Below are 13,867 nucleotides of genomic sequence, written 5' to 3' on the forward strand. Positions count from 1 at the left end.
AAACGCCTTGCGTCTGATTTATGTGTTTGCCTGTAAACTGCCGCTGTATTCTAACGATTATCTGCTGTTATTACGTAGATAAATAAATGAATAAATAACTGTCCAATTACAATGGTATGGATATCCAGAGAGTTCGTCGATAAATTCATTATGATGTATTTAACCCAACGAACGTTTAATGTCCGGGTTGTAACTTTTTAAACACCGTTGAATTATTAAAAGGTAGAGGCAAGCTGAGGCTTTATATCATTAGAAGGGAAGAAAACGAGGTCCCACCGAGATTCGAACTCGGATCGCTGGATTCAAAGTCCAGAGTGCTAACCATTACACCATGGGACCGTGTTTTCCATGAGTCAATCACCAGAAATGGGATCGCCTTGCATAGACCTGCCCAGTGTCTAGAAACCCCCCAACCAACCCAACCCCACTTAGAGGGAGTGGACCCCCAGTGGGAAATCCCAGGAAGGAGGAAGGATATATACAATCATTGTAGATTCGTCAGTTCGTGGTAAAACTAACTTAACCTAGTTTTTTTCCTCTCGTTTTAATCATTTCCACTCGCTCTCTCGTTTTAATCACTCCAGCACATTATAGAACCCGCTCTCTGTATCCTTCTCTGACGTGGGGAAAGATGTTCTATGGTTTATAAACGATGGGAAAGCTCATTTCGTTCCGTAAAGGGGATTTGAGTCTTTTTTTTCAGAAATGTCTCGAAGTTTAGGTTTTGTTTTGTTACTTTAGAATATGCTGATGGCACGATTCATTTTTACACACACACACACACACACACACACACACACACACACTATATATATATATATATATATATATATATATATATATATATATATATATATATATATATATATATATATATAATTTTCCGTACTTGTTCACCGCTTCCAGCATTAGGGAGGTGGAGGCTAAGCACGGAAAAACAGCAGCCACTTTGCACACACACCCTCCCACCATGCAAACCCAACCCCCGGCGCCTGCCTCTCCACCACGGCCCGCAGCACGAAGGACTAGTTCCAATCTAATACATGAACAGTCCTTTACCTACCATTGTGAACGTCGGAAACAATCCACGAACGAGCGAACAGCTAAGGAAGTGAACATCTCGCTGAACTACTGTAACCGTTCGTCACTTATATGTTCAGCTGTCTAATGCATAAACCGTTGTAGAGGCTCAGTAAACATTCCTGCACATCTGCCACCGGAAGTGCTTATCCAGAGTATGCAGATTTCCAGCCGAACTTGTTCTCACGCCCCTTTTTTGAGTAGTTAACTAGTTATTATCATGAACTGCCAGTTTTGTAATGTCTGTAATACATCAATGGTGTATTTTCAGCCAAATGGCTGCCTCAATCTAATATACCGTTATTTTTTTTTTTATGTAGAATATTGATGAATTGAAAATAAAAACTGAGTGGTATTCGTCATGATCCAGTTAATTTACGAGGTGCCATTTTGAAACGCAAAAGGACCAAGTCCGCCTGTATTGGCAAGGCTACTACGGGCCACCCACTCACAGGCGCGATCCCACTACTGCTCGACACGGGTGCTTTTGGCTGCTGGGTTTCCCCCCTGGCCCGGTTCACACCTCCTTAGACAACCTGGCCATCCCTTAGCTCCCTAGTGGTGGCCATATTGATGCCGAGCTTAGTGCGGACGTCCATTCAACATGAGGAATCCCGCAGCAGTGCTCCTTACCTCAAGCCATCCGTTGGCCCAGGCCTCCGAGTCGCCGGATTACAGGGTCGCGCCACCAACCCCAGCCGATGGTTCTTGCTACTATGTTACCTTTTGTGACAAAACATTTAGCGTTGTTGTTACTTGGAAAAAAAGGACACCAATGTGAAAAGTGACTGTGTGGATGAGTTTACTGATTCACGTCAGACATTACCGTCATGTTCACTTGGTCAAGAATATTTTCTAATACAACGACTTCAGTACAAAATGATGCCCTTTACTTCATGTGTACTAGTCAAGTTTCGTGTCAACTGATACTTGTACCAGTTATTCGCTTAAATGATTCCACGATGTAATGTACCTCTGCAGAAAAAGAAAAAGGTTTTCTATTTCAAGTCATTCAAGATTTCAGAGATCACCTTTTCATAGGGTAGACATACAGTGTCATTGTCTGAATTCCGTGCTGGAGTCGTTCTCACTGGAAATATTCTTGACCAGGTGAAGATGACAGTGATGTCTGAGGTGAATCAGTAAACTCATACACACAGTCACTTTTCACACTGGAGTCCTTTTTTTTTTCCAAATAACAAAAACGCTGAACATTTTGTTACAAAAGGTAACATAGTAACAAGAACCATCGGCTGGGGTTGGTGGCGCGACCCTGTAATCCGGCGACTCGGAGGCCTGGGCCAACGGATGGCTTGAGGTAAGGAGCACTGCTGCGGGATTCCTCATGTTGAATGGACGTCCGCACTAAGCTCGGCATCAATATGGCCACCACTAGGGAGCTAAGGGTGGCCAGGTTGTCTAAGGAGGTGTGAACCGGGCCAGGGGGGAAACCCAGCAGCCAAAAGCACCCGTGTCGAGCAGTAGTGGGATCGCGCCCGTGAGTGGGTGGCCCGTAGTAGCCTTGTCAACACAGGCGGACTTGGTCCTTTTGAGTTTCAAAATGGCACATTCGAAATGAACAAGGGAATGAAGACTATCATTAAATTAATATCTATTTGCTTTTCCATAATCTTATAGTGTATAAAGTAACATGACTAAATGGATTACAAATATAAAAAACCATGAAAACTACCATTGACACCAAGTCGTTAATGGCTTTTGTAAATACGATGTCAGTTTGACAACAAGCAGTCCATAAACATGTCCACGGCAGCTCGCTCCATAGCCTTCCTCTTCAGATTAGAATTTGGAGCTATTTCCCTCCTTTGTCTCCTGTGGCACCGACTCAGGGGACATGGTAAGCAGGAAAAGGATGGACTCTTAACCCTTACGTTCTCATTGTCAAGTTTTGTGTCAAATGATATGTGCAACAGTAATTTATTAATTTAGTGATCTACCGAACTCTTATTTACCTCATCTTGGAAAAAAAAAGTCGTTTTCTGAGCAACTGAAAGTATATTTTCATATTTAACACAGACATGCTGAACATGTTTAAACTAACAATGATTTTGGTGGCTGAAATGTTCAAAACTAACAATATTTTTGACCAACGTCATCTCAACTTGAGGATTGACCTCAGCACGATAACTTTAACTTCACATACAAAATGAAAAGGTCATCTATATCTGAAATCCAGAACGACTTGAAACTGAAACAATATTTTTTCTTTAGTGAGACACATTACATCGTTGAACCATGAAATGATTATTGCCACAAATATATTTTTTTCTGTATAGATACATTACATCGTTGAACCATGAAATGATAATTAGCACAAATATATTTTTTTCTGTACAGATACATTTACATCGTGGAATCACTAAGTGAATATTTGCACAAGTATCACTTGACACAAAACCTGACAGGAAGTACATAAGAGGTGAAGATCCCTCGTACTCCTAGCCACTTTCCTTTAGTTCGGTTCCCCGGACACAGTGGAGGTTAAGAGCTGCGAAATTTGCTTTGAAAAGGGCTTCCAAAGGAGCGAGTTACTTTAGAAATGTGGATGGATTTCTCATTGTAAAGTGACATCTTATTTACGAAAGCCATTAATGATCTGGTGACATTTGGTAGTTATTGTATAATTGTAATAAATTATGCTAATGTCAGTGTATATACTACATGATAAGATGATTAGCATTTAGATAATAAATGAATCATCGAGTCTTCGTTGTTTTGTCGTTAATAGGGAGCCATTGTGAAAATTAAAAAGGACCAAGTCCGCCTGTATTGGCAAGGCTACTACAGGGCACCCACTCACGGGCGCGATCCCACAACTGGTCGACACGGGTGCTTTTGGCTGCTGGGTTTCCCCCCTGGCCCGGTTCACACCTCCTTAGACAACCTGGCCATCCTTAGCTCCCTAGTGGTGGCCATATTGATGCCGAGCTTAGTGCGGACGTCCATTCAACATGAGGAATCCCGCAGCAGTGCTCCTTACCTCAAGCCATCCGTTGGCCCAGGCCTCCGAGTCGCCGGATTACAGGGTCGCGCCACCAACCCCAGCCGATGGTCGTTGTATCATATGTGAAGTTAAAGTTGTTGCATTGCCTTTCGACCAGTCCACGAGCGGAAATGAGTTGGTCAAAAATATTGTTAGTCTTAAGCATTTCAGCAGTCAAAACTATTGTTTGAAATATTTCTGCAGTCTAAATCATTGTTAGTTTTAAACACTTTAGTGTATTTATGATATATATGAAAATGCATTTTTTCTCGTTTTCAGAATTAAATATAATTAACATTTTTCGATGATGAAGTAAATAAGAGTTGGTAAATCACAAAATTATTATTGTTACATGTTTCATTTGACATAAAACTTTACAATGAGAACGTAAGGGTCAGAGTCCTGTACAGTGAGAACGTATGGGTCAGGAGTCCTTTTTTTCTTTGCTTACCATGTCCTCTGATGCTGTGCGACGGTACACAGTAGAGGGAAGTCGTTCGAAAGTGTACTGTGAAAATGAACTGGAAGTAGCGAGTTACCGTGGACATGTTAATGGCCTGATTGCTGTTAGATTGACATCGTATTTACTAAAACAGTTAATGTTTTGGTGTTAATGGTAGTTTTCAAGGCATTAATTAGATTATGTTAGGATATATAGTGCATGATTAATGATGAGGAAATAGATATTATTGAATGATAGTCTTCACTGTCTCTTGTTCATTTCGTATGTGCTATTGTGAAAATCAAAAGGACCAAGTCCTGCTGTATTGGCAAGGCTACTACAGGGCACCCACTCACGGGCGCGATCCCACTACTGGTCGACACGGGTGCTTTTGGTTGCTGAGTTTCCCCCCTGGCCCGGTTCACACCTCTTTAGGCAACTTGGTCACCCCAAGCTCCCCAGAGGTGGCCATATTGATGCCGAACTTAGTGCGGACGTCCATTCAACATGAGGAATCCCGCAGCAGTGCTCCTTACCTCAAGCCATCCGTTGGCCCAGGCCTCCGAGTCGCCGGATTACAGGGTCGCGCCACCAACCCCAGCCGATGGTCGTTGTTTCAAAAATGAACATGAGTTTCTTTTAAACTAATGTCATTGGTAATTTTAAGCGTCACTCCTTTGGTAGAGCATTCGTGTTCGAGAATTCATAGTTTAAGTATTCCATTAGATATAGAAATTACCATTATGTATGTTACAGATGGAAAGGTATTATCTTTTGTTTTGGATTATTTCCTTATGCTTAGATTATAATTCTGTTTATCACTTCATGAATCTTGTTACATGTATGAGTAGGCACAAAACCCTGAGAATGTGGACGTAAGGAGTACTCCTAACCATTTCAATTGTTTTGGTGCCAGTGGATGTTGTGAAAAACGATTCTGATTGAGTTACCTTGGAAATGTCTGTTGTTCATATCTAAGGTGCCATTTTGAAACTCAAAAGGACCAAGTCCGCCTGTGTTGACAAGGCTACTACGGGCCACCCACTCACGGGCGCGATCCCACTACTGCTCGACACGGGTGCTTTTGGCTGCTGGGTTTCCCCCCTGGCCCGGTTCACACCTCCTTAGACAACCTGGCCACCCTTAGCTCCCTAGTGGTGGCCATATTGATGCCGAGCTTAGTGCGGACGTCCATTCAACATGAGGAATCCCGCAGCAGTGCTCCTTACCTCAAGCCATCCGTTGGCCCAGGCCTCCGAGTCGCCGGATTACAGGGTCGCGCCACCAACCCCAGCCGATGGTCGTTGTTTCATATGTGAAGTTAAAGTTGTTGCATTGCCTTATGACCAGTCCACGAGCGGAAATGAGTTAGTCAAAAATATTGTTAGTCTTGAGCATTTTAGCAGTCAAAAATATGGTTTGAAACGTTCTTCAGTCTAATCATTGTTAGTTTTAAACACTTTAGTGTATTTATGATATATATGAAAATACATTTTTTCTCCTTTTCAGAATTAAACATCTTTATTCAGTGATGACGTAATAAAAGTTTGGTAAATCGTAAAATTATTATTGTTACATGTTTCATTTGACATAAAACTTGACAACAAGAACGTAAGGGTCAGGAGTCCTTTCTTCTCTTCTTACCATGTCGTCTGATGCTGTGCGACGGTACACAGTAGAGGGAAGTCGTTCGAAAGTGTACTTTGAAAATGAACTGGAAGTAGCGAGTTACCGTGGACATGTTAATGGCCTGCTTGTTGTTAGATTGACATCGTATTTACTAAAACAGTTAATGTTTTGGTGTTAATGGTAGTTTTCAAGGTTGTGTACTTGTAGCACATTAATTAGGGTATGTTAGGATATATAGTGCATGATTAATGATGAGGAAATAGTTATTAATTGAATGATAGTCTTCATTGTCTTGTTCATTTCGATGTGCTATTGTGAAAATCAAAAGGACCAAGTCCTGCTGTATTGGCAAGGCTACTACAGGGCACCCACTCACGGGCGCGATCCCACGACTGGTCGACACGGGTGCTTTTGGTTGCTGAGTTTCCCCCCTGGCCCGGTTCACACCTCTTTAGGCAACTTGGTCACCCCAAGCTCCCCAGAGGTGGCCATATTGATGCCGAACTTAGTGCGGACGCCCACTCAACATGAGGAATCCCGCAGCAGTGCTCCTTACTTCAAGCCGTCCTTTGGCCCAGGCCTCCGAGTCGCCGGATTACAGGGTCGCGCCACCAACCCCAGCCGATGGTCGTTGTTTCAGAAATGAACATGAGTTTCTTTTAAACTAATGTCATAGGTAATTTTAAGCGTCACTCCTTTGGTCGGGCATTAGTGTTCGAGAATTCATAGTTGAAGTATTCCATTAGATGTAGAAATTACCCTTATATATATGTTACAGATGGAAAAGTATTATCTTTTGTTTTTGGATTATTTCCTTATGATTAAATTATAATTCTGTTTATCACTTTATGAATCTCGGTACATGTATCAGTTGGCACAAAACCCTGAGAATGTGGACGTAAGGAGTACTCCTAACCATTTCACGTGATTTGGTGCCAGTGGATGCTGTGAAAAACGATTCTGATTGAGTTACCTTGGAAATGTCTGTTGTTCATATCTAAGGTGCCATTTTGAAACTCAAAAGGACCAAGTCCGCCTGTGTTGACAAGGCTACTACGGGCCACCCACTCACGGGCGCGATCCCACTACTGCTCGACACGGGTGCTTTTGGCTGCTGGGTTTCCCCCCTGGCCCGGTTCACACCTCCTTAGACAACCTGGCCACCCTTAGCTCCCTAGTGGTGGCCATATTGATGCCGAGCTTAGTGCGGACGTCCATTCAACATGAGGAATCCCGCAGCAGTGCTCCTTACCTCAAGCCATCCGTTGGCCCAGGCCTCCGAGTCGCCGGATTACAGGGTCGCGCCACCAACCCCAGCCGATGGTCGTTGTTTCATAATTTGAAGTTAAAGTTGTTGCATTGCCTTATGACCAGTCCACGAGCGGAAATGAGTTAGTCAAAAATATTGTTAGTCTTGAGCATTTTAGCAGTCAAAAATATGGTTTGAAACGTTCTTCAGTCTAATCATTGTTAGTTTTAAACACTTTAGTATATTTATGATATATATGAAAATACATTTTTTCTCCTTTTCAGAATTAAACATTTTTTCGATGATGACATAAATAAGAGTTTGGTAAATCGTAAAATTATTATTGTTACATGTTTCATTTGACATAAAACTTGACAACAAGAACGTAAGGGTCAGGAGTCCTTTCTTCTCTTCTTACCATGTCGTCTGATGCTGTGCGACGGTACACAATAGAGGGAAGTAGCTCGAAATTTTACTTCGAAAATGAACCGGAAATAGCGAGTTACCGTTGACATGCTGATGGCCTGCTTTTTGTTAGATTGTCATCGTATTTACTGAAGCAGATAATGATCTGGTTTTCATTTTAGTTTTCAAGGTTTTGTGTATTTATAGCACATTACGTCATGTTAGTATATATAATAGGTGATTAATGATGAAGAAATAGATATTAATTGAATGATAGTCTTCACTGTCTCTTGTTCATTTCGTATGTGCTATTGTGAAAATGAAAAGGACCAAGTCCTGCTGTATTGGCAAGGCTACTACAGGGCACCCACTCACGGGCGCGATCCCACTACTGGTCGACACGGGTGCTTTTGGTTGCTGAGTTTCCCCCCTGGCCCGGTTCACACCTCTTTAGGCAACTTGGTCACCCCAAGCTCCCCAGAGGTGGCCATATTGATGCCGAACTTAGTGCGGACGCCCACTCAACATGAGGAATCCCGCAGCAGTGCTCCTTACCTCAAGCCATCCGTTGGCCCAGGCCTCCGAGTCGCCGGATTACAGGGTTGCGCCACCAACCCCAGCCGATGGTTGTTGTTTCAGAAATGAACATGAGTTTCTTTTAAACTAATGTCATAGGTAATTTTAAGCGTTACTCCTTTGGTCGGGCCTTAGTGTTCGAGAATTCATAGTTGAAGTATTCCATTAGATGTAGAAATTACCATTATATATGTTACAGATGGAAAAGTATGATCTTTTGTTTGGGATTATTTCCTTATGGTTAAATTATAATTCTGTTTATCACTTTATGAATCTCGGTACATGTATCAGTTGGCACAAAACCCTGCGAATGTGGACGTAAGGAGTACTCCTAACCATTTCACGTGATTTGGTGCCAGTGGATGCTGTGAAAAACGATTCTGAGTGAGTTACCTTGGAAAAATCTGTTGTTCATATCTAAGGTGCCATTTTGAAACTCAAAAGGACCAAGTCCGCCTGTGTTGGCAAGGCTACTACGGGCCACCCACTCACGGGCGCGATCCCACTACTGCTCGACACGGGTGCTTTTGGCTGCTGGGTTTCCCCCCTGGCCCGGTTCACACCTCCTTAGACAACCTGGCCACCCTTAGCTCCCTAGTGGTGGCCATATTGATGCCGAGCTTAGTGCGGACGTCCATTCAACATGAGGAATCCCGCAGCAGTGCTCCTTACCTCAAGCCATCCGTTGGCCCAGGCCTCCGAGTCGCCGGATTACAGGGTCGCGCCACCAACCCCAGCCGATGGTCGTTGTTTCATAATTTGAAGTTAAAGTTGTTGCATTGCCTTATGACCACCAGTCCACGAGCGGAAATGAGTTAGTCAAAAATATTGTTAGTCTTGAGCATTTTAGCAGTCAAAAATATGGTTTGAAACATTTCTTCAGTCTAATCATTGTTAGTTTTAAACACTTTAGTGTATTTATGATATATATGAAAATACATTTTTTCTCCTTTTCAGAATTAAACATCTTTTTTCGGTGATGACGTAAATAAGAGTTTGGTAAATGGTAAAATTATTATTGTTACATGTTTCATTTGACATAAAACTTGACAACGAGAACGTAAGGGTCAGGAGTCCATTCTTCTCTTCTTACCATGTCGTCTGATGCTGTGCGACGGTACACAATAGAGGGAAGGAGCTCGAAATTTTACTTCGAAAATGAACCTGAAATAGCGAGTTACCGTTGACATCCTGATGGCCTACTTTTTGTTAGATTGTCATCGTATTTACTGAAGCAGATAATGATCTGGCTTTCATTTTAGTTTTCAAGGTTTTGTGTATTTGTAGCACATTACGTCATGTTAGTATATATAATAGGTGATTAATGATGAAGAAATAGATATTAATTGAATGATAGTCTTCACTGTCTCTTGTTCATTTCGTATGTGCTATTGTGAAAATGAAAAGGACCAAGTCCTGCTGTATTGGCAAGGCTACTACAGGGCACCCACTCACGGGCGCGATCCCACTACTGGTCGACACGGGTGCTTTTGGTTGCTGAGTTTCCCCCCTGGCCCGGTTCACACCTCTTTAGGCAACTTGGTCACCCCAAGCTCCCCAGAGGTGGCCATATTGATGCCGAACTTAGTGCGGACGCCCACTCAACATGAGGAATCCCGCAGCAGTGCTCCTTACATCAAGCCGTCCTTTGGCCCAGGCCTCCGAGTCGCCGGATTACAGGGTCGCGCCACCAACCCCAGCCGATGGTCGTTGTTTCAGAAATGAACATGAGTTTCTTTTAAACTAATGTCATTGGTAATTTTAAGCGTCACTCTTTGGTAGGGCATTCGTGTTCGAGAATTCATAGTTGAAGTATTCCATTAGATGTAGAAATTACCATTATATATGTTACAGATGGAAAAGTATTATCTTTTGTTTGGGATTATTTCCTTATGGTTAAATTATAATTCTGTTTATCACTTTATGAATCTCGGTACATGTATCAGTTGGCACAAAACCCTGAGAATGTGGACGTAAGGAGTACTCCTAACCATTTCACGTGATTTGGTGCCAGTGGATGCTGTGAAAAACGATTCTGAGTGAGTTACCTTGGAAAAGTCTGTTGTTCATATCTAAGGTGCCATTTTGAAACTCAAAAGGACCAAGTCCGCCTGTGTTGACAAGGCTACTACGGGCCACCCACTCACGGGCGCGATCCCACTACTGCTCGACACGGGTGCTTTTGGCTGCTGGGTTTCCCCCCTGGCCCGGTTCACACCTCCTTAGACAACCTGGCCACCCTTAGCTCCCTAGGGGTGGCCATATTGATGCCGAGCTTAGTGCGGACGTCCATTCAACATGAGGAATCCCGCAGCAGTGCTCCTTACCTCAAGCCATCCGTTGGCCCAGGCCTCCGAGTCGCCGGATTACAGGGTCGCGCCACCAACCCCAGCCGATGGTCGTTGTTTCATAATTTGAAGTTAAAGTTGTTGCATTGCCTTATGACCACCAGTCCACGAGCGGAAATGAGTTAGTCAAAAATATTGTTAGTCTTGAGCATTTTAGCAGTCAAAAATATGGTTTGAAACATTTCTTCAGTCTAATCATTGTTAGTTTTAAACACTTTAGTGTATTTATGATATATATGAAAATACATTTTTTCTCCTTTTCAGAATTAAACATCTTTTTTCGGTGATGACGTAAATAAGAGTTTGGTAAATGGTAAAATTATTATTGTTACATGTTTCATTTGACATAAAACTTGACAACGAGAACGTAAGGGTCAGGAGTCCTTTCTTCTCTTCTTACCATGTCGACTGATGCTGTGCGACGGTACACAATAGAGGGAAGGAGCTCGAAATTTTACTTCGAAAATGAACCTGAAATAGCGAGTTACCGTTGACATCCTGATGGCCTACTTTTTGTTAGATTGTCATCGTATTTACTGAAGCAGATAATGATCTGGCTTTCATTTTAGTTTTCAAGGTTTTGTGTTTGTAGCACATTACGTCATGTTAGTATATATAATAGGTGATTAATGATGAAGAAATAGATATTAATTGAATGATAGTCTTCACTGTCTCTTGTTCATTTCGTATGTGCTATTGTGAAAATGAAAAGGACCAAGTCCTGCTGTATTGGCAAGGCTACTACAGGGCACCCACTCACGGGCGCGATCCCACTACTGGTCGACACGGGTGCTTTTGGTTGCTGAGTTTCCCCCCTGGCCCGGTTCACACCTCTTTAGGCAACTTGGTCACCCCAAGCTCCCCAGAGGTGGCCATATTGATGCCGAACTTAGTGCGGACGCCCACTCAACATGAGGAATCCCGCAGCAGTGCTCCTTACCTCAAGCCGTCCGTTGGCCCAGGCCTCCGAGTCGCCGGATTACAGGGTCGCGCCACCAACCCCAGCCGATGGTTGTTGTTTCAGAAATGAACATGAGTTTCTTTTAAATTAATGTCATAGGTAATTTTAAGCGTTACTCCTTTGGTCGGGCATTAGTGTTCGAGAATTCATAGTTGAAGTATTCCATTAGATGTAGAAATTACCATTATATATATTACAGATGGAAAAGTATTATCTTTTGTTTGGGATTATTTCCTTATGGTTAAATTATAATTCTGTTTATCACTTTATGAATCTCGGTACATGTATCAGTTGGCACAAAACCCTGAGAATGTGGACGTAAGGAGTACTCCTAACCATTTCACGTGATTTGGTGCCAGTGGATGCTGTGAAAAACGATTCTGAGTGAGTTACCTTGGAAAAATCTGTTGTTCATATCTAAGGTGCCATTTTGAAACTCAAAAGGACCAAGTCCGCCTGTGTTGGCAAGGCTACTACGGGCCACCCACTCACGGGCGCGATCCCACTACTGCTCGACACGGGTGCTTTTGGCTGCTGGGTTTCCCCCCTGGCCCGGTTCACACCTCCTTAGACAACCTGGCCACCCTTAGCTCCCTAGTGGTGGCCATATTGATGCCGAGCTTAGTGCGGACGTCCATTCAACATGAGGAATCCCGCAGCAGTGCTCCTTACCTCAAGCCATCCGTTGGCCCAGGCCTCCGAGTCGCCGGATTACAGGGTCGCGCCACCAACCCCAGCCGATGGTCGTTGTTTCATAATTTGAAGTTAAAGTTGTTGCATTGCCTTATGACCAGTCCACGAGCGGAAATGAGTTAGTCAAAAATATTGTTAGTCTTGAGCATTTTAGCAGTCAAAAATATGGTTTGAAACATTTCTTCAGTCTAATCATTGTTAGTTTTAAACACTTTAGTGTATTTATGATATATATGAAAATACATTTTTTCTCCTTTTCAGAATTAAACATCTTTTTTCGGTGATGACGTAAATAAGAGTTTGGTAAATGGTAAAATTATTATTGTTACATGTTTCATTTGACATAAAACTTGACAACGAGAACGTAAGGGTCAGGAGTCCTTTCTTCTCTTCTTACCATGTCGACTGATGCTGTGCGACGGTACACAATAGAGGGAAGTAGCTCGAAATTTTACTTCGAAAATGAACCTGAAATAGCGAGTTACCGTTGACATGCTGATGGCCTCCTTTTTGTTAGATTGTCATCGTATTTACTGAAGCAGATAATGATATGGCTTTCATTTTAGTTTTCAAGGTTTTGTGTATTTGTAGCACATTACGTCATGTTAGTATATATAATAGGTGATTAATGATGAAGAAATAGATATTAATTGAATGATAGTCTTCACTGTCTCTTGTTCATTTCCGATGTGCTATTGTGAAAATGAAAAGGACCAAGTCCTGCTGTATTGGCAAGGCTACTACAGGGCACCCACTCACGGGCGCGATCCCACTACTGGTCGACACGGGTGCTTTTGGTTGCTGAGTTTCCCCCCTGGCCCGGTTCACACCTCTTTAGGCAACTTGGTCACCCCAAGCTCCCCAGAGGTGGCCATATTGATGCCGAACTTAGTGCGGACGTCCATTCAACATGAGGAATCCCGCAGCAGTGCTCCTTACCTCAAGCCATCCGTTGGCCCAGGCCTCCGAGTCGCCGGATTACAGGGTCGCGCCACCAACCCCAGCCGATGGTCGTTGTTTCAGAAAATGAACATGAGTTTCTTTTAAACTAATGTCATTGGTAATTTTAGCGTCACTCTTTTGGTAGGGCATTAGTGTTCGAGAATTCATAGTTGAAGTATTCCATTAGATGTAGAAATTACCTATTGTATATGTTACAGATGGAAAAGGTATTATCTTTTGTTTTGGATTATTTCCTTATGTTAGATTATAATTCTGTTTATCACTTTATGAATCTCTGTTACATGTATCAGTTGGCACAAAACCCTGAGAATGTGGACGTAAGGAGTACTCCTAACCATTTCACGTGATTTGGTGCCAGTGGATGCTGTGAAAAACGATTCTGAGTGAGTTACCTTGGAAATTTCTATTGTTCATATCTAAGGTGCCATTTTGAAACTTAAAAGGACCAAGTCCGCCTGTGTTGACAAGGCTACTACGGGCCACCCACTCACGGGCGCGATCCCACTACTGCTCGACA

At 42.8% G+C, this 13,867-nt stretch overlaps 1 non-coding gene across 1 annotated transcript; it reads right to left on the minus strand.

The window, feature by feature from the left end:
• Positions 1-267: 267 nt before the first annotated feature.
• Positions 268-339, minus strand: TRNAQ-UUG (transfer RNA glutamine (anticodon UUG)). The gene has a single exon. It is a non-coding gene; the product is annotated as a tRNA-Gln (tRNA).
• Between the last annotated feature and the right edge of the window lie 13,528 nt (positions 340-13,867).

This window comes from Panulirus ornatus, chromosome 2 (assembly GCF_036320965.1).
Source record: "Panulirus ornatus isolate Po-2019 chromosome 2, ASM3632096v1, whole genome shotgun sequence".
Lineage (NCBI taxonomy): Eukaryota > Metazoa > Arthropoda > Malacostraca > Decapoda > Palinuridae > Panulirus > Panulirus ornatus.